Raw genomic sequence first — 13,486 nt, forward strand, 5'->3', positions numbered from 1 at the left:
GCAAGAGTTTGCATTATATTAAAAAAAAAAAAAAAGAATTTCGGTTTCTACATGTTGTTTGCTGACCAATTTCCTCCAGTAACTAGTTAGGATTCAAGCAGAAAGGTAGGACTATGTAAGTGATATAAAGGATTTATTGCAGGGACAAGACCTCATACAGTTGTGGGAGCTGGTTGAGCATTGTATGTGAGTCTGCTGCCCTGTGTCTGTGCTGGGCCTGAGGTCACTGAGGCCAGCAGTCCAGAAGGGAAGATGAATGTGAAGCAGGGGCAAGAAAGGACAAACTAGAATCACAAAGACAAACTGGAACCCACAGCTGTCTCTCAATATCTCCAAACCTCCAACCTCAATGATGTGGGTGACCTGCTGGCACACTACATTCTAACGCTGCTCATGAACTTGGCCCAGGATTCAGAGAGTTAAGGAGGAGCTCCAGTGGGAAGTGGACAGAGTTGTGAGCCTGGGGCTGCCCAAAGCCAAGGTGGGCCATGAGATTGGTGAGTGTGAGTGGACTCTAGCTGCACCTGCCCTTCACGTCCACCTTCACGTACTTCCACGTTCACGTCTCCTGCACCTTTCCTATGGGTGCAGCACTAACCCAGAACCATGTAGGGAAGGGAATTCTGGGAGATGTAGTTCCATCTTAGCTAAAGAGACTTCATACCCACCACCACCTCTATGAATTAAATTATCCTCCTTATCCTCCCAAAAACCTCATATCCAATGTGCTAGCCAAAGGGTTAGCAGGTTGGCTATTTTTTGGAGATTTTTAGGAAAGCTTAGAGAGGGGGCATGTATGTCAGCAAAGACAATATTTCATGAAACAAATTAGCAGAGCATTCATGGAAAGGCACACTGATGGGGGTGTACACAGTAACTTTTAAGGACCAAACTTTAACATAAATGAGGCACATCTCTACCTGAAATTGTAACTTCTGAACTAGAACACTGCAATCTGAATAGCTTGAAAGTACTTTGTAAAAGAGTTCTTGTTTCATTTAGAGAATAAACTGAACCTTGGGAAAACCTAGATTTGAGAGACAGAAATAAAGAGGGAAGGGAAGAGAGAAAGGGAGAAAGAGAGAATGAGTTTGAAAATAAAATACAGCACTTACTATGACCTCAGGGCTAAGTAGAGCAGATAGATTTCCCTTGAAGGTTCTTTTTTTTTTTTTTAATGCATACTCCAGTTGTCTTTTTAAAATTTATTTCTTTATTTATTTATGGCTGTGTTGGGTCTTCGTTTCTGTGTGAGGGCCTTCTCTAGTTGTGGCAAGCGGGGGCCACTCTTCATCGCGGTGCGCGGGCCTCTCACTACCGCGGCCTCTATTGTTGCGGAGCACAGGCTCCAGACGCGCAGGCTCAGTAATTGTGGCTCACGGGCCCAGTTGCTCTGCGGCATGTGGGATCCTCCCAGACCAGGGCTCGAACCAGTGTCCCCTGCATTGCCAGGAAGACTCTCAACCACTGCACGACCAGGGAAGCCCCCCTTGAAGGTTCTTGAGATATGAACTGCAAAGGCAATTACTAAAAATACCGTTTGGCTAATCTTCCCCTTGACAATTCACTTGGGTGCCCTTTGACTGGGACATTCTCCACACCACCCCACACTGCCACCCTTGCTCTTAATAAAGCTAACATGCACAGTCCCCGACTTTCTTATCTGTCTGCAGGCTTAACAAAACTTGAAAGACTTCCCTAGACCACATGCCACAGAAGAGAAAACCTGGGCAAGGGACAGGTGGATTTGCAGCTTTGCTCACGGGGCTAAATCCAGAGGCCGTTTCTCCCAGAACAGAAAAATAGAGGCTAATATTAGCTTTATTTTGCTGTGTTGTTAGGTGGATACTGAAAAAGGACTAAAATCAATGCCTCAGTGACCATCTAAGGAATGAACAGCATCACCTGGTGCTGTGCCCTGTTGGGAGCAGTGAGAGGCATTGGGTTTGCTATTGAGGAAGAGTTTGTCTTGGTCTGTGAATCAGGCAACGTCTGTTCACTTAGTTGGAGGCTGAGGAGTTTACCATCCAGTGAGACAAGTTCTTACATGTTCCTGCCATTTCTACAATATGCGTTTGGTTTTTTGAGGTAGCATGTTTCATTAATGAATATTTTCTAATATCAGAACACAGATGTTGGTTTGTGTTTTTGGTAAAAAGTACATAACATTAAATTTAGCATTGTAATCATTTTTAAGTGTACAGTTCATTAGTATTAAGTATATGAAACTCTACATTAATTAAAAACAAATTCCTTCCTCCCCTCAGCCCTTGACAACTACTTTTTTCTTTCATTTTTTTAAGCCATTTTATTGAGGTATGATTGCCATAAAAAACTCTGCATATCTAAAAAAAGGAAACAATAACTTGATGAGTTAGGAAATAAGTATACACTCATGAAGCCTCTACTACATTCAAGGCCATCCAACATCTCACCTCCAAAAGTTTCCTCCTACCCCCTTTATATTTTTAAATTTTTATTTGTTTATTTTTAATATAATTTTTCTTTTGTCGTAATAGCATGGAACATAAGATCTACTGACCTAGCAAATTTTCAAGTATACAGTACAGTACTGTCAACTACATATAGGCCTTATGTTGTACAGTAAGTCTCCAGAATTTATTCTTCTGCTTTAACTGGAACTTTGTACACTTTGACAAATACCTCCCCGTTTCCCTGTCTTCCCAGGCCCAGGTAACCACTATTCTATCTACTGTCCTATTCTGTGAGTTTAACTATTAGATTCCTCACAAAAGTGGGATCATGCAGTATTTGTCCTTCTGTGTCTGACTTATTTCACTTAACATAATGTCCTCTAGGCCCATCTGTCTTGCTGCAAAAGGTAGGATATCCTTCTTTTCGAAGGCTGAATAATATTCCATGTATATATATAACACATTTCCTTTAGCCATTCATTTGTCAATGGACTTTTGGGTTGCTTCCATTTCTTAGCTATTGTAAATAATGATGTAGTGAACATGAGTGTGCAAATATCTCTTCAAGATCCTGCTTTGAATTCTTTTGGATATATAACCAGAAGTGGGACTGCTGGATCATATGCTAATTTCATTTTTAATTTTTTGAGGAATCTCCATACTGTTTTCCATAATGGCTGCACCAATTTACATTCCCACTAGCAGGAGGACGTACAAGGGTTCCAACTTCTCTGCATCGACGCCAACACTTGTTATCTTCTATTTTTTGATAGTGGCTATCCTAATGGACATGAAGTATTATTGATAGCAAGCAAGACCCTGTGGGGCTCCTGGACACAAAAGTCCTTCTGTGTCCCCCATTTCTTTTCTTTTCTTTTTAAAAAATAGTTATTTATTTATTTGGTTGCACTGGGTCTTAGTTGCAGCAGGCACGCTCCTTACTTGTGGCATGCGTTAGTTGCAGCATGCATGTGGGATCTAGTTCCCTGACCAGGGATCAAACCTGGGTCCCCTACATTGGGAGCGCAGAGACTTATCCGCTGTGCCTCCTGGGAAATCCTCTGTCCCCCATTTCTTGATTATAGGAAATAAGCTTCATGCAGCCTCCATGATCTTCCCTGAGGGCAGGTTCAAACAGATGCTAATTAGGGAAGGGAAGGGATATGAGATAAGGGAGAAACAGTCAAAAGAAACAGGAGTTCAGCCTTGGGGCAGAGTCCTGTTTCCCCCTCAAGGGATATACATTACAATGCCTTTGAGCTGTTTTGCAGATACTGAAACCCCCCACCAGGTGGGAGAAGTTAACTGTATGCTGCCCACAAGCCAGGAGTAGACCCCAAACCATTTGGAACCAGAAGGTTGATGATGCTAACTCCCACTTACCTCAACACTAACCAATCAGAAGAATGTCTATGAACTGATCATGCCCTCTTTGAGTCATTACTATAAAACTCCTCACTACCTCCCCCAGGTAGGGGCACACAGTTTTGTGGGCATTAGCCTGTTGTGTCTCCCTTTGCCTGGCAAAGCAATAAAGCTATTCTTTTCTACTTCACCCAAAACTCTGTCTCCAAGATTTAATTCAGTCTCAGGGTACAGAGACCAGATTCAGCTTCAATATCTCATTGTGGTTTGCATTTCTTTTATGATTAATGATGTTGAGCATCTTTTCACTGAGCATAGGTATTTATAAGAAAAGAAATCTTGTGCAGAATAAAATGAAGAAAAGTTAGGGTAGTAACATTGATGGTGAATCTTATGGCCATGATAAGAACATATTCCCTTTCTTTTCCTTTTAATTTTTAAAATTAAAAAAAACTTTTTGGTCATGCTGAGCAGCATGTGGGATCTTAGTTCCCCAACCAGGAATCAAACCCATGCCTCCTGCATTGGAAGCATGGAGTCTTAACTACTGGACCACAGGGAAGTCCCTCCCTTTCTTTTTTATGTTGCACTGTATGTGAAACCTCCCACATAGCTTAGTCATCTTTTCTGCTGTTATTTGAGCACACTTGTACTTTCTGACCTGATCCCCCACTAGAAGCTAAATTTAGAATTTATGAGTCATAGATTGCTGGAACTGGAAAGGATATAAGAGATAGTCTAATTACAACATCCCCATTTTACAGCTGAGAAAACTGAGGATTAAAAAGTGAAAAAGAATTCAACTGAGCAGAAATATCTTAATATAAGAGGAAAAAGTCTTTCTAATTACTGAAAAACCTAAATTCTATTTCATCCCCATTACAAAAATGTTCTATCAAATCTGGAAATATTGGAAGACTCAGTTTCCTGTGGTTGAGCACATTTTGAATGATTATCACAATTTTTCCAAGGTCTCTGTAAGATGTTTTGTGCTGTAATCCCCTCCTCTTTGTAGCTCCAATGTGACTCTTTGAGTATAGGCTTTGGAACTCAGGACAGATTATTGGCTCATATACCTTATAGTTATAACATGTATTAACTTTTACTTTTGTTTAAGTTTTGACAATGAGAGTAAATTCACATGTGTGATGTCATGATGGTGAAAGGAAAATGAAGTTGGGAATAATGCAGCAGGTCAGCTTAACCATCCATCATTACTGAACCCCCATCTTGTGACAGGTGCTGTTCTGGGCCTCATGAAGTATATGAAATCTCAACAATATGGGCAGGAGCCTCAAGGCCAGTACAGGCCCAACAATTCTTCCCAGAGCATGTCCTGTGTATTAGGGGCCTCCTGAGAAACAGAAACAATAGGATGTATGCATGTATATAAAGATACTTATGGTAAGGAATTGACTCACATGACTATGAAGGCTGAAAAGTCTCAAGACTTGTAGTCAGCAACCTGGAGACCCAGATGAGCTGATGTTTCAGTTTGATTTCTGATGCCAAAATATTGACTCTCTGTACACTGTTGCCAAATAGAAATACGGAGACAGAATTTAGGAGGTAAGAGAAAGAGTAGCTTTATTTCTTTGCCAGGCAAAGAGGGAACACAGCAGGCTAGTGCCTCCAAAAACTGTGCCCCCTTGGAGGGTAGTGAGAAGTTTTTATAATAATGATTCAAAGAAGCCATGATCAGCTCATGGACATTTTTCTGATTGGTTGGTGGTGAGGTAAGTGGGAGTCAGCATCATCAACCTTCTGGTTCTAACTGGTCTGCAGTCTATGTGCTTGTGGGCAGCATATCATCATTAATCGTTAGCTTTTCCTACCTGGAGGGGGTTTCAGTATCTGCAAAATAGCTCAAAGATATTGTTGTGTGTGTGTCCATTGATGGGGAACCAGGACCTTGCCCCAAGGCTAAACTACTGTTTCTCTTGACTTTGTTTCTCCCATGTCTCATATCTCCTCCCTTCCCTAATTAACAGCTGCTTGAATCTGCCCGTTGGAACTCAGCTGTTCTGGGCCTCATGAAGTATATGAAATCTCAACAATATGGGCAGGAGCCTCAAGGCCAGTACAGGCCCAACAATTCTTCCCAGAGCATGTCCTGTGTATTAGGGGCCTCCTGAGAAACAGAAACAATAGGATGTATGCATGTATATAAAGATACTTATGGTAAGGAATTGACTCACATGACTATGAAGGCTGAAAAGTCTCAAGACTTGTAGTCAGCAACCTGGAGACCCAGATGAGCTGATGTTTCAGTTTGATTTCTGATGCCAAAATATTGACTCTCTGTACACTGTTGCCAAATAGAAATACGGAGACAGAATTTAGGAGGTAAGAGAAAGAGTAGCTTTATTTCTTTGCCAGGCAAAGAGGGAACACAGCAGGCTAGTGCCTCCAAAAACTGTGCCCCCTTGGAGGGTAGTGAGAAGTTTTTATAATAATGATTCAAAGAAGCCATGATCAGCTCATGGACATTTTTCTGATTGGTTGGTGGTGAGGTAAGTGGGAGTCAGCATCATCAACCTTCTGGTTCTAACTGGTCTGCAGTCTATGTGCTTGTGGGCAGCATATCATCATTAATCGTTAGCTTTTCCTACCTGGAGGGGGTTTCAGTATCTGCAAAATAGCTCAAAGATATTGTTGTGTGTGTGTCCATTGATGGGGAACCAGGACCTTGCCCCAAGGCTAAACTACTGTTTCTCTTGACTTTGTTTCTCCCATGTCTCATATCTCCTCCCTTCCCTAATTAACAGCTGCTTGAATCTGCCCGTTGGAACTCAGGGAAGGTCATGGAGGCTGAATGAAGGCTATTTCCTGTAATCAAAGAAATGGGGGCAGAGAAGGGCTTTCTGCCCAGGAGCCCCACAGGGTCCTGCTCAGCATCATTCTGAAGGCAGGAAAAGATTGATGTCTCAGCTCAAAGTAGTCAGGCAGGAGGAGGTACCTCTTATTTTTTTAATTATTTAAGTATAGTTGATTTATAATATTAGTTTCAGGTGTACTATATAGTGATTCAAAAATTTTATAGATTATATTTCCTTTAAAGTTATTATAAAATATTGGCTATATTCCCTGTGTTGTACAATATATACTTGTAACATTTATTTTATACATGGTAGTTTGTGCCTCTTAATCCTCTTCCCCTATCTTACCTCTCTTCTCTTCTCTCTCCCACTGGTAACCACTAGTTTTTTCTCTATATCTGTGAGCCTGTTTCTGTTTTGTTATAGTCTTTCAATTTGTTTTATTTTTATATTCCACATATAAGTGATAACATACAGTGTTTGCCTTTCTCTATCTGACTTATTTCACCAAGAATAATACTCTCCAATTCCCTATCCATATTGCTGCCAATGGCAAAATTTCATTCTTTTTTCTGGGTAATGTTCCAATACCTGTATCTTCTTTATCCATTCATCAGTTGATGGATACTTATCTTGGATTCTATATCTTGGCTATTGTAAATAATCCTGCTTCCATATTATGGCTATTGTAAATAGTGCTGCTATGAACATTGGGGTGCATGTATCTTTCTGAATTAGTGTTTTCAGTTACTCTGGATATATATCCAGGAGTGGAATTCCTGGATCATATGGTAGTTCTATTTTTAGCATTTTGAGTAACCTCCATACTGTTTTCCATAGTGGCTGCCTCAATTTACATTCCCACCAACAGTGTACAAGGGTTCTCTTTTCTCCACAGCCTATCCAACGCTGGTTATTTGTGGTCTTTTTTTTTTTTTTTTGTGGTATACTTTTTTTTTAAACATCTTTATTGGAGTATAATTGCTTTACAATGATACTTTTTTTTTAAACATCTTTATTGGAGTATAATTGCTTTACAATGGTGTGTTAATTTCTGCTTTATAACAAACTGAGTCAGTTTTACATACACATATGTTCCCATATCTCTTCCCTCTTGCATCTCCCTCCCTCCCACCCTCCCTATCCCACCTCTCTAGGTGGTCACAAAGCACCAAGCTGATCTCCCTGTGCTATGCGGCTGCTTCCCACAACCTATCTATTTTGTGTTTGTTAGTGTATATATGTCCATGACACTCTCACTTTGTCACAACCTACCCTTCCCCCTCCCCATATCCTCAAGTCCATTCTCTATTAGGTCTGTGTCTTTATTCCCTTCTTACCCCTAGGTTTTTCTTGACCTTTTTTTTTTTCTTAGATTCCATATATATGTGTTAGCATACGGTATTTGTTTTTCTCTTTCTGACTTACTGATTGCTGCGTCGTATGGTAGTTCTATTTGTAGTTTTCTAAGGAACCTCCATACTGTTCTTATTTGATCTTTCAGCCTTTCAGTGAATTGGAAGAGGCCCACCTAAAAAGAGAGGATCAATCTGCTTTACTCTTTTACTGATTCACATGTTAATCTCATCCAGAAACACCCTCATAGACACATCTAGACACCGAATGTCTGGGCACCCTGTGTCCCAGTCAGGTAGACACATTAAATTATCATCACACTGTGATTATCACTGAGGGTTTCCAAGATGACTTTGGGGAACATGGATAAATTTACCAGCTGTGTGACCTTAGACAAGTTATTTAACTTTACTGTGCCTCAATTTCCTCACTGTAAAAATGACAATAGTTCCTCTCTTATTGGATTGTTTTAAAGATTAAATGAATCAATATTTGTAAATAATTTAGAATGGTACATGGCAAGTAGTTAAGTGCAAAATGTGTTAAATACAATTTTAACATATTTCAAAAGCTGTGTATTTATTTTGATGTGCACTACAAAGAAATACAATTGGCATGATTTCAAGAATATTTTTGCTTAGGATGAGGCTAAATATATAAAAAAACAGTGAGTTGATTTCAAGACAAATATTAAGTAAATATTAGTATAGGAGGTATGTGATAATGGTAAAAAAAAAATGAGACAGTGGAAAGTGAATGATTATGTTTTGGAAATACTATGAATGAGAAAAAATAAGGTCATATCTGTGGTGACCAAACAACCATAGCCTGGTTTTCTGAGGGATTTCCCAGGATGCAGGACATTCAGTGCTAAAACCAGGAGAATCCCCAGCAAACCAGGATGTTTGGTCTACCTATATAACTACAGTTTGATATTTATTCCACAAACATTTGATGAGCACCTTCATCATTCCAAGCACTGGGGGCTTCCAAAGAGCCTCTAAGGAGTTGGCAGTGGAATGGACCCTTGGTTCTGTTGCTCTTGCTACTGTTATGTCTGTGACTTTAAGAAGGGCTTTTCATCTTCCCTCCATCTGTTTCTTAGTCTGTAAAGGAAGTGGTTGGAATAAATGATCTCTAAATCCTTTCGAACACTGTGGTTCTTCAATACAAAGCACACAATACATCTGTTACTGCTAAAATCTCTACTCCCACTGATGTCCAGGGTGACAAAAGAACAATGAGCAAAGAGTACATGTGATTCTTTTCTTAGCTCTCAATTCCAGCCTGAGTTAGGGGAGAAAATGAATGTAGTGGAGACTCCCCTCTCCTGGGCTCCCAACCAAACACCACCCTGACACACTAGGATCCTTGAAAAGATCTCAATAATGTATGTGGTCAGGAAATTGGCAGAAGAGAGCCTTCCCAACAGGTTTAAGATTCCATAAGAAGCACATGAAGAATTTATTAGGGGGAGAGGGGATGTTTATGATGCCCAGAAATACAGGTTGCTCCAGCTGTGGTGGCGTTTGGAAGTTGAAAAGGAATCTTTGGTGGTAAGACTGTGATAAATAATTTACTTGATTAAGAAGCTCTTATTTGGAATCTTGTTTCTCTTCATCAAATGACATTTAGGAGTTGGCAGTGTTCCAAGTTTCAGGCAAGTTATGTTACATAAGAGTGTATCTCCTTGGCCGTCTGTTTTTGTGTGAGTAAAATCATCCTACAGTTACGTCTTGGAAAAGTTATCTCACACAAAACATTATTTATACATATTTTTTCCAGAATCAATTTAATGCAACAAATGTCTATTGAGTGCCAGTTATGAACTCAGTTCTGTGAAGTCAGAAGAGCTATGAGGATCTCAGTTGCTGAGAGCCGTGGCTAAGGAAGCATGACAGGAATCCAATCATCACATTATACTGATGATGCTATTTGTGGAAAACCTGATGATTTTTACCTGGAACCAAAGTTCACTTTGTATAAGATAAGGCAGACAGAAGAGGCTTTGGGTATGGAAAGTCTAAGAGAGTTTCTAGACTCAGAGAACGTAATTCTCAGGAGTCAGGTCATTTTTCATAATTAAATTCTATGATGCCCAGACTCCTTCCAGGCAGCATTCTCTCTAATTATAGCTCCCCTGAGTCACTGCAGGTGTTTAGAGTTATAATGTTGAGAGAGAGATAGATTATAAAAAGAAGGCTCTTTCACTGGGGGTATAGCTCAGGGGTAGAGCATTTGACTGCAGATCAAGAGGTCCCTGGTTCAAATCCAGGTGCCCCCTGCACATTTTTCTTTTTGCTTTAGAAGAATATGGATTGATTTTGACTTTATTATATTCTGTAGCTCATGGTTGGTTGAATAATAACTATTGTCCCTTGTATATATGCCAGGCAGCAGACTAGGTTCTTTACATTAATTATATCCTTCATTTCTCACCAAAATTTTACAAGATACATTATCTCTATTTTACACAAGGAGTCTGAGACTTGGAGATGCTACAAAGGACAGGTCCAGAATTTAAACTAGGAGAACACATTCTCAATGCCTTCATTATACTACTCATTCTGTTCTCATTCTTTTAAAAGCTTTGTCACAAATTTCCACTTAGCAATGCTCCCAAAGTGCTAGAACTGTCCATAGCCTTTTAGAACATTTTGGCTGCAGGGCAAACCCAGTAACTTAGTGATGGTACCCACACTTTACAGTGTCCTGGGGGCAGTCAGGGAATAGAGTCCTTGTTCACAGAACACTGCTGTGGATAAACATGAACTGGCCTAAAGTTTAGGGAACTGCACTCCTTTCCTGCTCTAAAGCTTGAGGACTTTCTATTACCTTTCCACCCCCAGTTCATTGCCTGCAGGGAGCATCCCACTTTGGGTACCTGCATTCCAGACCCAGGCTGGGGCCAGAGGTCAGGCCTTAGTCTAGGTTTAACTCCTGCCTGCAGCTCAGGCACTGCTGCATTTTTAAATCAGCTTGAATGACATACACTGAGCACCTACTACATGCCAAAATTGTGCAAAGTGTGAACCCAGAAGTTAATAAGACACAGCCCCTGGACTCAGTGTGCTCTCAGCCAGGAAGCAGGCCTGTAAAATAAGAAGTCAGACAGCTGTGAGCTGGACCGAGCTGGGCCAGCTTCAGGAATGCAGAGGAGGCAGCTATTACCTCTGTCCAGAAGAGGGAGGTTACAGGAGGCTTCCAAGAGGAGCTGATGGCAAGTCAGTGTCTCACAGAAGAACAGTATCGCACCAGAGGGAGGGTGGAGGAGAGGCAGGGGTGCGGTGAGTGAGGGTTGGGTCCCAGGCAGAGAGAACTGCATGGGCAGAGGCTGGAGCCAGATGGATGCAGTTGGAGGCAGCTGGAGCACAAAATGTGCTATAGGCAGTGTCAGCAGAGGATGCTGAAGCTGAGGAGGCAGACAGGGATCAAAATGTAAGAACTCTTGTTGTGCTGAGAGGTTTGCAGTTTATCATGAAGGCCTTTAAGAGGAGTGGCCTAGATGCACCTGATTTTAAAATGACTGCTGTGGGAGCAGTAGGGGATGGGTGTGAGGGGTGGAGGCTGGGAGGCCATTTAGGAGGTGGTGGCACTGTGGTGCAGGGGTGGGAGTGGGCTTAAATGATGTCAAAGCTAAAATCAGCAGCACCCAGTGATTAACTTGCACTGGGGAGGAGAGGTTGGAAGAAGCCCAGAGTTGTGTTACATGCTTTGGCCAAATGACTGAGTACACAGTGGTGTCACCAACCAAGACAGGGAGGAGGCTGATCAGATGGTTAAATAGGCAGGCCTGGCACCCAGCTCTGAGCCCACACTGAAATCCTGGCCCCACCACCTCCCAGCTGCATGGCCACTCTGTGCCTCAGTTTCCTTACTTGCAAAATCAGTATGCTAACAATAATACCTGTCCTGTGGGATTTTTTCTGATGATTCAGCCAGAAGTTATGGCTAGAACTGAGCCTGGCACATAGCAAGTGTTTAGTAAATATGGACTATTATAATTACAACAAAGCAAAATAGGAGAAGATGCAGGTTTGAGCAGGAAGACAGCAAGTGTAGTTTGGGGCACACTGGGTTTGCAATCTGAGGTTTCTGTAGAACCTCAGAGTGGAGAGGCTGGGAAGGGTCGTCTACAGCCCTCAGAGAGCTGTGAGCTGGAGCTCTGGGGGCTGTGGGCTCCATAGCTTCACAGCAGCTGCCAGACTTCATCAGGGAGAACTTACTGCAGTGACAGAGATTTCCTTGACCTTTCTTCTCCATCTTAGAGATACCCACGATTGAAAGTTCTCAGACTGGAACTCAAGGAACTAGGAATCTGTGGTGTTCAAAGGTGAATTTTGGACTTCTTAACTGTTTTTTTTTTCCAGCTGTAAAATGAAATGTTTCACCTGGATGAGATCCCCTTGAAAATCTGATGAAACCATGTACAAATACAATCCATGCACACATACAATATTTGCCTGTAATTCAGAGTTGAACATGAACCTCTGTAGTCCAGTTGTGGATTCCCAGTTAAGACCCCCTCCATGTCCAATACTTGATGGCAAGCCATGATATTTGCAATATTCACTGATGTGCCTGGAGATTTATGGGCAGTTGGTGGGTATTTTAAACACTGGAGAGTTAGACTGAGAATATAGCACTGAACTTTAAGTTCTGCGAAGAGAATGAACATACATGCTCTGGGAAAAGTAGGAGGTGATGTGGCTAGAAGGGAATCAGGGATGAAATTAAATCTAGGAGGAATCTCAGCCACACAGATATTTATGAAGTATGATGAAACTCATTAAAGTGGAATAAGTGCTTATAGGGGGCATAAGAGCATCAGGGGGCATAGCTCAGTGGTAGAGCATTTGACTGCAGATCAAGAGGTCCCTGGTTCAAATCCAGGTGCCCCCTGTTTTTTTTCTTTTGTTCTTCCAGGCAGCTTCATTAAAAGACTGGATCTAGGGTGAGGTAAGCAAGGTGACTAGGGCTCAAAATTTAAGGAGGCAGTCACTCTCAGGTTCATGGAGGCGCCTTGGCTTATTAATTCCCTCACAGTAGAACTATGTACTCATGTAAACCCACCCTTCCTGCACCAGACACACACAAACACAGCCACACATCCAGAGACACCCAAAGACACCCCCACACCAGATGTCCCCCAACAACACACACACACACAGATCCACACACAATCACACACAGACACACCAATAGACAAAAATACACACACACATGCACTTTCTCACATGTACCTTTATTTTATTTTTTGGCTCACTTTAGCTGTATTTATTTATTTATTTATTTATTTATTTTGAGCTGTTCAGAACATTTATTACTCCAGAAATGATTTCTTTTTTCTTTTTTTTAAACATCTTTATTGGACTATAATTGCTTTACAATGGTGTGTTAGTTTCTGCTTTACAACAAAGTGAATCAGTTATACATATACACATGTTCCCATATCTCTTCCCTCTTACGTCTCCCTCCCTCCCACCCTCCCTATCCCACCCTCTAGGTGGT

The 13,486-nt window shown here is 41.4% G+C and overlaps 2 non-coding genes across 2 annotated transcripts; both read left to right on the forward strand.

Moving 5' to 3' along the window:
- The first annotated feature begins 10,187 nt into the window (after positions 1-10,187).
- TRNAC-GCA (transfer RNA cysteine (anticodon GCA)) lies at positions 10,188-10,259 on the forward strand. The gene has a single exon. It is a non-coding gene; the product is annotated as a tRNA-Cys (tRNA).
- Positions 10,260-12,805: 2,546 nt separating this feature from the next.
- On the forward strand, positions 12,806-12,877 carry TRNAC-GCA (transfer RNA cysteine (anticodon GCA)). Its single transcript has one exon. It is a non-coding gene; the product is annotated as a tRNA-Cys (tRNA).
- The last annotated feature ends 609 nt before the right edge of the window (positions 12,878-13,486 follow it).

Source organism: Physeter macrocephalus, chromosome 1 (genome assembly GCF_002837175.3).
Source record: "Physeter macrocephalus isolate SW-GA chromosome 1, ASM283717v5, whole genome shotgun sequence".
NCBI lineage: Eukaryota > Metazoa > Chordata > Mammalia > Artiodactyla > Physeteridae > Physeter > Physeter macrocephalus.